The 13,714-nt window shown below is 45.0% G+C and overlaps 1 long non-coding RNA gene and 1 pseudogene across 1 annotated transcript; both read left to right on the top strand.

Annotated features, from left to right (window-relative positions):
- Positions 1–1,415: 1,415 nt before the first annotated feature.
- LOC110303998 lies at positions 1,416–2,436 on the top strand (annotated as a pseudogene).
- Positions 2,437–6,100: 3,664 nt separating this feature from the next.
- Positions 6,101–13,412, top strand: LOC110302828. The gene is made up of 3 exons (XR_002378855.1): positions 6,101–6,180; positions 10,934–11,053; positions 12,796–13,412. It is a non-coding gene; the product is annotated as an uncharacterized LOC110302828 (long non-coding RNA).
- The last annotated feature ends 302 nt before the right edge of the window (positions 13,413–13,714 follow it).

Below are 13,714 nucleotides of genomic sequence, written 5' to 3' on the forward strand. Positions count from 1 at the left end.
ATCATTTCAGACCATCAGTACAGAAGTGAGGAAACGGTGGCCAAAAGCTCCCAGGGGAGAGCCTAGCGGGGAAACTCACTCTGAAATGGATAAACTCACTCTGGTTGGTGGGGAGAAAATTTTTTTTTATTATAACTTGGACCCTGAAGTTAAGCCAGAATTATACTGATTCAAAGGGGTTCATTTATTTTTTAAAATTGTGTGTGTGTGTGTATATATACATATATGTGTGTGTGTATGTATGTATGTATGTGTATGTATAAGTGTGTATGTGTGTATATGTCTATATGTGTGCCTATGTGTGTATGTATCTATGAGTGTATGTGTGTGTGTGTTGGCCTATGTGTGTGTATGGACCCCAGTGCATGCAAAACTCAGTTTTCTCCTTCTAAAATATAGTTCTCAAGGACTCAACATAGGTCATCAGGCTTGACAGCAAGTGTTTTAATTCTCTGGGCTAATCCATAGACCCTCAAAGGGTTGTATCTTAACTAATAATTCCTTAGGCCCACTTAGAAATAAATTTAATTTAGGCTGGATATTTCTAGAAAAACTTGTTTTTATGCAAAGAAGTGTACGATGTTGTGTTGATTCTTCTAGACTTATGCAAATTAAAACCAAAGACTTTCAGGATTCCTGTGAACAGAACCCCATTCGGTGCTATTTTTCAAAAGATTTATTTTATTTTTACAGTTATGAGTATGTGTCTGTGTGGGGACGTATGTGCGTGAGAGTTCAGATGCTCACAAAGGTCAGAGGCATCAGATTCCCTGGTATTGGAGTTTCAGTTGTGAGCCACTTGGCATGGCTGCTGGGGATAGAACTTGGGTCTTCTGAAAGAACAGTATGGATTCTTAACTTCCGAGTTCTCTCTCCAACCCAGAAAACTATGTTGTACTCAATTTGAGGTCAAGGTATAATAAAAGAGAGAAACGGACTGAGAGCCATCACTATCAGGGTGTGACTCTCTTTGTATAGCCTTCCTGTAAGAAGCAGTTGAAGGTCTTTCAGTGAAAAGGTCCCTAGGTTGCTCTGGGGTCATGAGATTGGTAGCCTGGGCACTTAGAGAAACAGCCATGGAAGCTCTAAGGTGCAGGGCACCGGTGTGTCTCTCCACACACAGCCTCTTTGGAGTTTGTCTGTGTTCTCCAAGTGCCTGTCATAGAACTGATGGAAGTCAGAGCATGCCAGAGCTAGCTGGAGAGCAGAGTAGAAACCTGGGAAATGCCACATGACTTTCCCATAGCAAGCCTGCCAAGTCAATAGGGTTTTTATTCTGTTCGTTTATCTATGTTTGCAAGACCAAGAGTTGAATCAGGACATGGTAGATGTGTGCATAAGAAATAAGCTACATGGCTCTCTGCTCCTCCCTGTTCCAGAGACGGCTGGATCTTCTTGTGGACTGCCAGCCTCGTCCCGTAGACAAAATGGTGAAGGTCGGTGTGAACAGATTTGGCCGTATTGGGCACCTGGTTAGCAGGGCTGCCTTATGCTCTGCACTTGGCAAAGTGGAGACTGTTGCCATCAACAACCCCTTCATTGACCTCGACTACATGGTCTACATGTTCCAGTATGACTCCACCCATGGCAAATTCAACGGCACAGACAAGCCTGAGAATGAGAAGCTTGTCATCAACAGGAAGCCCATCACCATTTTCCAGGAGCGAGAGCCCCACTAACATCAAATGGGGTGAGGCCAGTGCTGAGTATGTCGTGGAGTCTACTGGCGTCTCTACCACCATGGAGAAGGCTGGGGCCCACTTGAATGGTGGAGCCAAAAGGGTCATCATCTCCTCCCCTTCTGCCAATGCCCCCATGTTTGTGATGGGTATGAACCACAAGAAATATGACAACTCACTCAAGATTGTCAGCAATGCATCCTGCACTACCAACTGCTTAGCCCCCCTGGCCAAGGTCATCCATGACAACTTTGGCATCATGGAAGGGCTCATGACCACAGTAGATGCCATCACTGCCACTCAGAAGACTGTGAATGGTTCCACTGGGAAACTGTGGCTTGATGGCCGTGAGGCTGCCTAGAACATCATCCCTGCATCCACTGGTGCTTCGAAGGCTGTGAGCAAGGTCATCCCAGAGTTGAACAGGAAGCTCACTGACATGGCCTTCTGTGTTTCTATCCCCAGTGTATCTGTTGTGGATCTGACGTGCCGCCTGGAGAAACCTTCCAAGTATGAGGACATCAAGAAGGTGGTGAAGCAGGCATCTGAGGGCCCACTGAAGGGCATCCTGGGCTACACTGAGGACCAGGTTGTCTCCTGTGACTTCAACAGCAACTCCCACTCTTCCACCTTTGATGCTGGGGCTGGCATTGCTCTCAATATCAACTTTGTCAAGCTCATTTCCTGGTATGATAATGAATACAGTTACACCAACAGGGTGGTGGACCTCATGGCCTACATGGCCTCCAAGGAGTAAGAAACCCTGGACCCCATGAAGGACACTGAGAGCAAGAGAGAAGCCCTCAGTTGCTGAGGAGTCCCTATCCTAATTCGACCCCCAACACTGAACATCTCTCTCATAGTTTCCATCCCAGAACCCCACAATAACAGGAGGGGCACAGGGAGCCCTTCCTACTCTCTTGGATACCATCAATAAAGTTCGCTGCTCCACCCCCTCCCCCCCCCAAAAAAAAAAAGAAAAGAAAAAAAGAAATAAGCTACACACTCAGGTCTTTTTTATTATTATTAAAGATTATATATATATATATATATATATATATATATATATATATATATATATNTGTGTGTGTGTGTGTGTGTGTGTGTGTATGACAAGTACATGGTAGCTGTCTTCAGACACAGATGGTTGTGAACCACCATGTGGTTGCTGGGAATTGAACTCAGGACATCTGGAAGAGCAGGCAATGCTCTTAACCTCTGAGACATCTCTCCAGCCCCATACTCAGGTCTTAAAAGATTTATTGATTTTTTTATTTCATGTGTATGTGTGTTTTGCCAGCATGTATGTCTGTGTAGCATATTTGTGCAATACTCACAGAGGGCCCTGAATCCCCTGGGACTGGAGTTACAGGTGGTTTTGAGCTGCTGTGTAGGTGCTGCAAATAGAACCCAGCTCTTCTGCAAGAGCAGCCAGTGCTCTTAACCTCTCCAAATGATGTTTTAAATTATTTATTTATTTATTTATTTATTTATTTATTTATTTATTTATTTATTTATTTTTGAGGCAAGATTTCTCTACTATGTGACTCTGCATGTCCAGGAATTTACTCTGTAGAATAGGCTGGCCTCCAACTCACAGAGCTCCTCCTGCCTCTACCTCCCTCAGGCTGAGACTAAAGGGGTGTACTTCCACATCTAGCTCTCCAGCCCTTTATTCTGCCTCTTTGAATGTTTTTATTTTGAGACAGAGTCTTACGAAGTTACCCAAACTGGCCTCCTATTTGTAATGCTCCTGCCTCAGTCAACCAACTAACTATATTTGTGCAACTACAGTGGCTGTACCACTCCCCAACTTAATGTGCCACTTGAGCTAACATTAGGAATTCTAATTTTTTTTCTAATTTAAATTCTTGTTAGAATTTAAACCACATATGTAAACTTGTTCAGTGGCCATATAAACTTGTAAAATTTTCAAAAGAATACAAACATCAGGGTTAAGGAGATGGCTTCATTGTTTAAATGCTTTCCACATAAGCGTGAAGGCCTGAGTAGAGATTCCAGCACCCAGGTAGATAATCAGGTCTATAATCCTGGTAATGGGGAGGCAGAGACTTCTGCATCCCTGAAGCTTCCTGCCCAGTCAGTGAAGCCAAATCAGTAAGCCCCAGGACCAGTTAGAGACCTTGTCTCCAAAAATAAGGCAGAGTGTGATTGACGAAAACCACCTCTGCTGGCCCCTCGCCTCCACATGTGTATGTGGGTGCATGTAAACACACAAATATATGTGTAGACATTCTTTACACAAAGAACACAAAACTTGGACAAGCCTCTTAGTTTGGGGAGGGGCAATATATGGCTTACACGGACCTTACTACTCTCTGATCAGAGAGCAAGTATAAGCAAGCTATGAACAATGTGTTAGAATAACCACAAGAAGTAAGTGACGATTGCCCAGTCGTCTGGGTGAGTGCTAGGCCACAGCTGAGTGCCAGACAGGAGGAAATGCCAGGAATCTCCGTAAACCCAGAAGGTACAATAAAATTCCAAAATATCTGTTTCTCAGATTGCAGAACTCTTGTCCCTAGAAGGGACTGTCCTTTGATCAAATGACTTGCTAACACATCTTAGTTCTTAAAGAGCTTCCTAAATGAGCACGAATAGCAAGGACCACGCTTTCCAAAGCACTGGGCCCTTGGCAGTCTGTGACACAGAGCAAGGAAGAATTCTGCTAGACATCTACATGAGCCACAAAAAGTATCAATGTATGCAAACACATAAGCCTGATCCAGGCACCTGGAGACCAAGCCAGCTTCCTGCTGCTGACGTGATCTCAAGACAGTCTCTATGCCCTCTGGGTCCCATCAGCAAAATGAAGGTGGATGGTAGCAGCTGCTGTGTTCCCCATGAGACTGAACATCTCAGAAAGCTTCACGACTCACTGACTAAACCACCAGTGTCTTACTGTTCTTGTCGAAAGGTAATGAGAGAATCAAATTGTATCCCATTAAGGAAATATGTTTATAACTAAATTACCCCTGAGAACTTCATGCTTCCTGGAAAGGTCTTTCATTGCTCTCCTAATATGAAATTTACCAGGAAACCCATGTTTTTCTGAGTAGCCAGTAAACATATTTTGAAATGTTTTATTCTATGACAGCCTCTTTTGGCCATCTACATGTGATTTGTTGGAAGAGATCCTAAACAGATTTTATTATTATTATTATTATTAAAAGGGATAAAAATCAATCAAGTAGCCCAGATGCATCTCACCGGGAGGAGATCCATTCTTCATACAAACTCGCCACAAGTCCACTGTCACAATCTCAGCCCAATCAACATGCCCATGTCCACAGGACCCTACTGGTCCTGTGCCTGTTAACCATATTTGGTAGTTACTGTGTCTGAGTTTAATCTTGTTCCCCTTCCTTCTTGCCTAAAATACATGTACAATGTTCTTTGCCACATCTGCATTAAAAAAAACAAAACAAAACAAAACAAAAAAACAAAAACAAAACCACTTAGTGCTTAGAGCACAGTTCTGTCAGGGAATAGAGGGAGAGCTTTCAGAAGTGTACTTTTACACAGCCACCTTTGCTTAGTCACTGTGCCTCAGTGTTTTTATCTGAAAAAATGGGCACACTACTCTCCAACCCTGAGCTTACTTTACAGTGGTCAGTATTAACCAGTTTACCATACAAAACTGAACAAGAACAGGCCTGGCTTTGTGTAATCCAAACTTCATGTCAAATTCTAAGGTAATATGACTTTTCACTGAGTTTGTTGGGTAAGTTGTCCAAGAAGGTGGTTTGACCTAAGCCTGGAAGGAAGCAACTGAAATGACTTGGTAGAGAAAGATGTGTTGATTTTCCTTGGCCAGAACCACTTACTTACTCATAATTCTATAATTTGAGAAACAAGTGTGTCCAGACTCAGCCTCTGGGCCAAACATAGTTATGAGAGTGGTCTGATCAAAATGTGTAAACTTGCTGAAAGTTTGGTGTGCATGTGTGTGTATATGTGGTGTATGTGTGTGCGTGTGTGTATGTGTGATGAAAGTGGTCTGATTGAAACTTGTAAACTTGCTGAAAGTTTGTGTGTCTGCTGAAAGAGTGTGGTGTGTGTGCGTGCATGTGTGCATGTGTGTATGTGTGGTGTGAGTGTGCGCATGTGTGTGCATGTGTGTGTATATGTGGCATTTATGTGTGTGCATGTGTGTGTGTACATGTGTGTGTGTGTGCATGTGTTCATAACATGATTGCAGGATTTTTTTTTAGCATGGACTTTGTAGATTAAAATGCTGTGTTGCAATGTCAAAAGATTAAACACATAAGATATGGGTTGGCAGGTATGATCAATCTTTGCTTGTTGCAGGATTTTCTCTGTCCAATCACATTAGGGCAGTGGGGGACCTGTGATTGGACAGAGAACGGGAGGCAGAGCTAAGAGTCTCAGAGTTTGTCAGAGGGGAGGAGAAGCAAAATGGCTGCTGACGTATACCCGAGTTTTAGTTTCCAGCCACAAGTAGCCATGATTTCATAAGGTTAGATATATTGGGATAAGACTTTTATCATTATCAATTGGCTCTGAAAATATTGTATTGGCATCTTGTAAATTGTAATTCTATTGATACATAAATCTGCTTGGATAAGCTTTGAGAGTCTTGATTCTACCGGGTAATTAGGTGTTGAGATGACCAACCGTGGGGTGCTTGGGGCATTGCGTGGGAGTGAGAGGAACTGGGGACGCTGGAGAGATGGCCCGGAGGGAGCTGTGTGGTCCTGCGTGGCCAGAGAGTTGGCGAGCCGGCAGGAGCGCGGGAGCGTGATCCGGCCCTGCAGAGCATTGCGGGTTTATCTTTTAAATATTTCCCGCAGCTGACTGGGCCATTCAAGGTGGTGTCTTTACATACAGTACTGACATATCAGGAAGCAGTGGGCCAGGGATCTCTCAGTCCTAATAGATTCTCTTGCTCTTCTCATGGTCATGGTAGCTTGTCTTTTTAGAGTGTACCCAGCTTCCCCTAAAGCAGAGAATCTTTTGCCTATGTTGAGACTCTCAAGAGCTTCGCTGTATTTTACCGGTGAATGAAGTCCCAGGATCAGTTTCCAGAGGAGGGCTGTGTTACTCAGCATTCAACCACTATAGCAAGCCCCAGAGGCGATCAGTTTATAAAGAGGAAAGGTTTCGCTGGCTCGTGGATTCACAAATTTCAGCCATGTTCAGGTGGGAAGGCAGCATATCACTGAGGGAGGAGATGCTGTTGTGAAGCCGTTCAGTTCACAGCCAGGGGACAAAAAGAAAGGAAGACAGGCTTAAGTGCTCACTATCCTCTTAAATGGTGCACTTCCAGGGGCCCAAAGCCTCGTCGAAGGCCCCACTACTCAAAGGCTTCCCTGCCTCCCACCAGAGCCCTCCCAAAGACAGAATATTTAATACTCAGAACTTTATACCAAAACGTAAGAAGGAACTAGAGCTGACCAAGAGGAGCAGGAAGCGCGGTTCACTGGACCCACTGTGAAATGGGCTAACACGGAGATAAGTCAGAAGGCCTCCTGGGATCAACCAAGGTGAGCAGAGGAGGCCTGAAAACCGGTACTTAGCTGTTGATTTAAATAGAAACACCACCTGCAGCTTTATTTGGTTCTAAAATAGTTCTTGGCTAGGGGATGTAGCTCAGTGTTAAGACTTACCTACCATGTTGGTTTATGGCCAGAACTGCAAAAGAACAACCATATCATGTTATACACCCCGTGTTAATTAGCTTCCTGTCACTGTGACAAAAAAGTAAAAAAATAAAACAAAGCAAAGAACCCTGGGAAAATTTAAAGGAGGAAATATTTATTTTGGCTGATGCTGGGTGGATTCTGGGCTTTCGTAGGACAAACCATGTGACAGAAAGCGTGGGAGCACATGGTGGAACAGAATAGCTCTCTGCAAGTATCTGGACCCCAGCGGGGTGGCAGAGAAGTGCCCTTCAAAAAAAAGCATCCTCCCAGTGGTCCCGTCTTCCAAAGGGCTCAGGCAGTAACGCTCCGTCGCCAGCTGGTGGCGCTGTTTGAGGTGGCTTCAGAGGCAAAGCCTCGGGTCTCTGGAGGTTGGCTTTGAGTGTTCACAGATTTGGCCCACTTCAAGTTCTGTTTCATTCTTGCTGTAGATGAGGTCTCTCAGCTTCCAGCTCTTGCCGCCATGCCTGCTGCTTACTGCCATGCTTCCCCACCGCGCTGGACTCTTAACCCTCTGGAACCACGAGCCAAAATAAATTCCTTCTATATAAGTCGCCTTGGTCATAGGGTTTTATCACAGCAACAGAAAAGTAACTACTACATCCTCCTAAGAGCCCGCCCTGTACTGAGCCACTTCTTCATAGCTTTAACCCCCTCGTGATGCAGTGGCTACAATGTCAAGTGGCTATAATGTCACCATCCAGGAGTTAAGCCTTCGATACGCGAGAGGGATAGTCCTTATTCAAATGGTGGCATTTCTTAAACAATAAGATTCCAAGACCCAAATTAGGAAATGTAGAACCCTCGAACCCAAGCACCCCTAAAATCCTTATCTTGGGGAATTTGAATAATCCTTCTCCAATTCTGTGTCAAATTTGCTTGTTGAGCTCACGCAGAGATTTTCTTTAGCACGCAGTGAAGATAACAAAGCCCTAGGTGTGACTCTACCAGGAAGTTTGTTCCTGTGGGTGCTCTTTTCAGAGCTCATCGGCAGTATTTTTTTTTTCCTCACTACTTTTGCCCGTCCTGTTTCTCAAAACATCTATGCAGCTATGTTGTCTTATCTGGGATTGTTTTTCCATGGAAACAGATTAAGAAAAATTTTTCAAAGAAATCTGAGAATTTGGTTGATTCTGGATATGGGTGTGTGTGTGTGTGTGTGTGTGTGTGTACACATTCCTTTTCTGTTACCATATTTTTTTTAAGTGAAAGCGATTTACTTATAAAGGATAGTGGTTTGTTTGGCTCAGGGCTGAAAGTAGGGACATACAAGTGTGTGTTGCACCAGAGGAGTCATGGAGACTCCGGGAGCAAGAGTGGGGTGGAGGCATGTCCAAACCCCAGGAATCTCATGCTGAGTCAGCAGAAGTAGGACTCCTCCCTCCCTGCCCTGGTTCTGCATGTCGGTTCCCCACCTCTTCCACCCTTGAGGTAGTCAGGTATCCTGGTAGCCAGGTTCCAGGTTAAACATCCTTGTTCCTTATTAGGAATTCCTCCTTATGCAAATGAGGCATCCCCAGCACCCTGGCCCCGACCAATGATGTACACTCACCCCATAGCCCCTACTCACTCCCTAAAGGTTTAAACAGCCCTTCTTTCCCCCAATTAAATGAGCTGCTCAGTGAAGCTCAAATGAAGCCCGCTCCTCAAGAGTCTGCGACCTGTGGTTCTCATTTTCCCCTCAGCTGTTCCTGCCTCGCTTGTCTGACAGCCTGCGGTCATGCTGCTAAGCGACAGGGAGTGGAGTGAGGACAGCGAGAGTGCACTTATCGCCACCTATCAAGCCTTTGATGAAGACCTTAGGCTGCATAAAACCAGAAAGATGTCACATTATACCACGTATGATAGCTCAGCCTTCTTCTCCCTCTGTCTTGGCTACTATTCTATTGCTATGACAAAAAACACTATGACCAAGGCAACCTATAGAAGAGTTCACTGGGTCTCAGAGGTTTAGGCTGTGAGTCCATGGCCATCACGTCACTGAGCACAGCTGCAGGCAGGCATGACTCTGGAGCACTCACATCTGATCCGCAAGCACAAAGCAGAGAGAGGTACCCAGGAATGCCATGGTTTTTTGTTTTTGTTTTTTTTAAAGTCCATCGTCCTCCAGGAAGGCCACACCACCTAATCCTTCCCAAACAGTTCTACCAACTGTGGACCAAACATTCATATAAGCCTATGGGGGTGGGGGTGGGGGTGGGGGCTGTTCTCATTCAAACCACCACTGTCATCACTGGAAACCTCACCATGATCCTAATCCTAATTACTACCAAAGGACTGGATTCCAAATGCCATTAGCATGTTATTAGCATGTTATTAGCATGTTAATGGGACTGTGTTTCCAACACACATTCCAAAGATTGCAGCCTTGTGTGGTGATCTGCTCTGTAGCTCGGGATTTGGCATAGGGATAGATCTGAAATTGGTGTTAGAGACTTGATGCCACATTCAATATAGTTGTTTAGCTGGGGCTTGAAATCTGTGCGCCTGTCCTTCCTCTCTCCTGTCCTAGAAACGGAAAGCTCGGGAATTTTGTTCTAAGGGTATTCCTCTCCCCTAGAGAGCTAGCCGTGTTCCGTTGTGTCAGTCAGCCTTCTGCTACCGTAACAAATCCCTGAGACAATCAACTTAGAAAGAGGAATCTTTATTTTGGCTTATGGTTTTACAGAGATTCTCAACCTGTAGGGTGTGACCCCTTTGGGTGTGCCCATATCAGATATCCTGAATAAAAACAGATATTTATATTATAATTTATAACACTAGCAAAATTAGTTATGAAGTAGCAATAAATATCTTTATAGTTGAGGGGGCACCACAACATGAGAAAGTGTATGAAATGACGGCAGCTTTTGAGAACCACTCGTGGCCAAAGGACCCTGCTATTTGAATGTGTGGGACACTGCAGCACTTTACAGCCTGGAAGCAAAAGATGAGAGGTTGGGGCCCCATTATTCCTTGCTTCACCCCTAGTGACTTGAAGACCTCTCATGAGGCCCCATCTCATACACGGTCCACAGTCTCCTAATGACATCACCTAGGGGTCCAAAACTTAACACAAAAATCATTTTGGGGATGTTTTAGACACAAATTACAGCAACTCTGTAGCAACAAACCGTGCTCACCGCAGAAAAGGCATCACCAATGATACCTTAATTTGCCAAGAGGACTTAGCCATCTTTGCATCTCATTATCAGACACAGGGGTCCCAAAGGAGTTAGTGCGGGAAGCCCCGCTTGAGGTTACAAGAAACTCAAGACATCTGCCATTGCCTCTGCCTCCCATGGGAACCCCTTTTATCACCCGAGTTCTGCACTTAGCTTACTGGCGATTGAAGCCCCTGGTCCCTTTCTTTTCCTTTAAATTTCCAAACTTCTCTGTGACACTTTCAGGCTGTTACAGTCACCCTGCTAAAAGCAGCCTTCCAGTCTCACTGGGAGCTAACTCCTGAGTGCCTGACTCAGAGTGGATCTGGGCTCCCAGCTGCGGAGCGATGCCTGCCTGCCTACCACCCTGCACCCCGCACCCCGCATGGAATCACACCCCACTTGGTAGTTTACATTCTGTTTCCAGAGTTTGTCCCTTTGGACTTTTCTCCTGCCACACTCTGTATCCAAGGAAAACAAGAGGCGACTTGCCTAGAAACAGCTCTGTCAACAGTGCCCGCCACCTCCACCTCCTCTGCTGGAAACGGTGAGGCTGAAAACAACTATCAGAAACTGACATTTAGAAACTATAAAGCCAATTATGGAGCGGGCTGGGAAATGACTGTGACGAGCTTACGGGAGAGCAAGAAGAGAGAACACATGCACCTCGGAGATGACCTTTAAGACATAACCTTTGGAAGACAGAATTGATAGTAAATAGCCAAGCTCTGCATTTAATCATTCCATAGTTACAGGACTTCAGACGCACTTTTTTTTTTTTCCTGTTTTGTGAAACTGGGCTGGGGGGTGGGTATGTATATCAATGTATATCTAGCTATTTCTTCAGGAAAATGTTTTCTCTTCTGCCTTGTATGTTTATCTGTCCGGGCTGCTGTAAGGAAGAACCACAAACTGGGTGGTCTGAATGAGGATAATTTTCTTTTCGTAGGGTTCAGGGGGAGGGTCAGAAGTCCTTGCAAGGCTGGGGTCCCTTGAGGCCTCTCTCCTTGGCTTGCAGGTAGCCCTTCTCACAGTCCTGATATATGCTTCCCTGTGTGTGCTTACCACTGGGATGTCTTATCAGGGTACCAGTCATATTGGGATAGATCCACCCATATCATCTTATCTAATGTCACCTCTTTGGCATATGAATTTGGCAGAGCCTCAATCCAGTCCTAACACTGTGTTGCTTATTTTGGGTTTAAAAGATAGTATCCTTTCTCCCCTGCATTCCTTCTACCAGATTCTGAGGTTATTGATACAAGAGTGTGTTGTGCGTGGTTGCAGGAACTGTTCAGGGAATGTCAGAAGGGAGAGTGCCAATATGGCTGCTGTTCCAGGCACCCTTATCCCTGTCTCTGCCTTGCTCCTGCTTGTGTATCATTAGAAACAAAGGCACTGGCAAGGGTGAGGCTAGAGAAAGTTGTCATGTGACACTGCCAACTGGGCAGATCAGGACTGGCTGCCTTGTAGTTCCCCCATAGGATGACTTTTGGCAGAGTGGCTACCCTTGGTTGCCCTACAAAAACCAGGACAGGCTCTACTTTCCAAAGGCAAGAGATGCAAGGCTGTGTCTGTAGTTCTTTGATGGAGTTTCGAGCATGCACAGGCCTTGGGGTTTGAACTCAGCACCACCTCTAACTCCACCCCTAGATCTCCACAAAAAAAAAAACCCATCACAGGTGTATGTGCAGTTGAAACTAGTTCATATCACAGTCTCTGGAATTAAAGCCCCAAATAAGGAGCAGGATTTAATCCTGTTTCTCTAATAGTTTTTTTTCCCCCCTGTATTTTATCCATTTTTTTACTGAGGTACAGAAGATACAGAGCAGTGTACAACAAACATCCATATTTTCCTCAGATGATAAGATTACAAATTTCTTTTTTTAATTCACCAGCATACTCTGATTTTTTTAAAACAAAAAGATTAGTATACTTAATGAAAGAACACTCTCTTTCCAAGGATGCAAACATTCTCACATTGCTATTTTAGTCTCTCATGTGCTCCCTGAACACTCGACAGGATAGATATATTGCCTCTTGTCAGTGAGCTTGTAAACAGGCTCTCTGTGCCTCAGCTAAGAGTGACTGGAAGGGATGAGGCTGGTGTAGCTAGGGAGACGCATTTGCACAACACAGGGATTACAAGCAGACTAGATTTCACTTCCAGGTCTCAGCTAGACTTTCTGGCCTCTCAGATGGCGGAAATGTTTTGATAGTTTGAAAACTGATCAAACCTAGCAGTATTCTTTATTTGCAGTTACTTATTTACACTTTCATTCTTTATAGAAACAGGTAAAAGCATCCGTGAGCAGCGGGACCCGTCACGTGACCACAGCACGCATGGAGACGAGCGTGACAATCAGTCACATAGGGGCAGCGCCCCAAGCCCCTCCACAGGCAGGGAGGCGTCCCTAACATCTTAGACCAAGCCAATAGAAAGCATCTGCGGTCAGACCCCACCCCACCGCAAAATGTACTTAAGAACCTGTTCAGAAGGAGTACAGTTGTGAGAATTACTCCATCAAGGGTTTTCTGAGAACTTCTGTCTTATAAGAGCTGTAACACTTCCTAGTCCCTTTGTTGCTGGAAGCTGTCCCTGGCCAACCAAACACAGTCACTGGTTTCTAGCTACACACCCTCCCCCAAGGTTGGCTGTTTTGCAGCGTCTCACAGCTTCCGACCTACTCCAGAGTTGCTTTGGCGGCTTGAGCTTGCGCCAGCCTGACTGCAGTGCCTAGCCGGTCTAGAGTAACAGCAGCCGCAGAAGAGAGCAGCAACTGCCTCAATCCAACGGAGAGTGCAACTCCTTGACTGGTCCAGCTGGGCCAGAGCCTTCCCCCAACCCCCATCTCCGTGGTTAGCATCCAGTATACAGACTGGCAAATATATATATTTATCAAGTTAGACTCATTGGAATCCTTCTCTCATATGTTGGGAATCATGGTCAAGGACACATCTGATATTGCCAGAGCAGCAAATCTGTGACTTTCCATTTTAAAAAGTCCTCTGTAATACAAAATATTTGATTTAATATTTAGAAAAAATATTGATTAAGGGAATGGAGCAATGGCTCAGCAGTTAAGAGCTCTGGCTGCTCTTCCAGAGAACCCAAGTTCTGTTCCCAGCAGCTACAGGGCAGCCCTCAGCCATCTATAACTCCAACTTCAGAAGATCTGGCTCTGTCTTTTGGCCACACAGGCACAGG

Source organism: Mus caroli, chromosome 10 (assembly GCF_900094665.2).
Source record: "Mus caroli chromosome 10, CAROLI_EIJ_v1.1, whole genome shotgun sequence".
Classification (NCBI taxonomy): domain Eukaryota; kingdom Metazoa; phylum Chordata; class Mammalia; order Rodentia; family Muridae; genus Mus; species Mus caroli.